The following is a 1,864-nucleotide window of genomic DNA, read 5'->3' on the forward strand; positions in this document are numbered from 1 at the left end:
AAGTAAGCCCCTCCAACACTTCAACTTGGTCGACTCATGACAATCAAATACTTCAACTCATCCTCACTATATCTCGTAGACACTCAACGCTGACGTGACACATAATTTTTGAAAGTGTATATATGATCATTTTGTTAGAAGTTGATGTATATATTCAACTAACATAGTGGAGGCAAGTCAAGGTATCTCTACATATGCATCCCCAAAGTTAAAGTGCTTACTTGCCACCTGAGATCATATTTAAGTATTTGTTTATGTATTATGCGATTAATTTATTAATGAGTAAATGAATACTTACTAGGATCAAGTTCAGCAGCAACAATCCACAATAAGAGTGATTTACCAAGCAAATCATCAAGTCCTCTTGATAAACCCAAATTAGTTCCTCCAACTGATTTTTGAACTTTCACCACTACTTTAACACCCATGGATTTTTTTGTGGAACTAAGGACAGCTTTAGTGCTATTTGCAGCATTATAATGAACAATAAAATTATTCTTTTTCTGATTTTTCCTAGGATTTTTATTACTTAAAGTGTTGATAGGAAAAAAGACTAAGATTTCTCTTGAAAAAATGAATGGCTTAGTACTCCATGGAATTAGAGATTTTGTAGATTGTTGAAGATGAGACTTCAACATTTTGTTCTCTCTTCTTTGGCTCAAGAAGATATATGGTTTGGTTTGTATTATGGTCTCTAAGGAGTTCTCTTTATATAGATGATGAAGTTTTGCTAAGGGAACTTTGGGTTGTTGTTGTTTTGGTTGTAATTGGCTTGTAAAACTCTAGAATGGATATTACAATAGGTTTCCTAACCGCGATGTCAAATGGACGGGTAGGGGTTAAATTGAACAGGTTAAAATAGCTTAAGTTAATAAATGAAAAAACTATTTAATTACATAAATATTCGTATTATATTTACTAATTCTTCTCATAGTTTAAAATAATTACATATTATCTCACTAATTAATAATTTTATACCAAATTTCAAGTCAGATACACCTAGATACATATATTTTTGTTACCAGATACAGAGCGAGAGAGTAGGGAGGCGAGCGGAATAGGAGGGAGGCAAGCAAGAGATCAGTGTATCCTAGATACATATGAATCACACTACATTTATCTAAGATATCATATACATTTTGAAATATAGATGCATAGAGAGACGAGCGAGACCAGGAGAAAGGTGAGTGAGATAGGAGAGAAACTTATTCTGTCTCGAATACATGTTTATCCGCTTGGATACAATGTATATGGAACAAATTACACCATATATCTGGGAACAAAATCTGACACAGATAATAATTTCAAAAGCTCACAAAAAGACACATCATTAGGCCCTAATTAAACTAGTGAAATTTATGATGTTGGCCTTAATAAATAGGTGGGTCAATTCAAATGAGTCGAGACAGTAAATTAATAAATGGGTGAATTATTGACCCGTTAAAAATTACTGGAGTTGAAACAAAATCTATTTAAATCGAAATGTAATAAACAATGTGCTATAAGTTCATGACGCAATTCATGACCAATCCAAAAACTACTTTGACTGAAATGGGCTAAATAATAAATTTATAACTTAGTTGTCTAACTCCTACTAGGTTTTAATTTCTTTGTTTGTCTTCTTATAATTTATTTTTATACATAATAAAATTTATTTTTCTTTATTAGGATTATGTATAACATATTGAATTTTTAAAAAATATTTTAACAATTTTTTTCACGAATTAGTTGAGGCTATATATGAACTCAATTAGGTAGGTCAAAATAAACCGATCTAATAAATAAGTATGCAATTAAGAGAATTTAACTTGAACAAATTAGATAAATCATATTTTCAAAATTAATTTTATCACTTCATTTAAAA

At 30.4% G+C, this 1,864-nt stretch overlaps 1 pseudogene; it reads right to left on the reverse strand.

Annotated features, from left to right (window-relative positions):
* Nucleotides 1-665, reverse strand: part of LOC125852680 (linoleate 13S-lipoxygenase 2-1, chloroplastic-like) — a 7,566-nt pseudogene extending 6,901 nt beyond the window's left edge.
* Nucleotides 666-1,864: the final 1,199 nt, after the last annotated feature.

Source organism: Solanum stenotomum, unplaced genomic scaffold (assembly GCF_019186545.1).
Source record: "Solanum stenotomum isolate F172 unplaced genomic scaffold, ASM1918654v1 scaffold38347, whole genome shotgun sequence".
Classification (NCBI taxonomy): domain Eukaryota; kingdom Viridiplantae; phylum Streptophyta; class Magnoliopsida; order Solanales; family Solanaceae; genus Solanum; species Solanum stenotomum.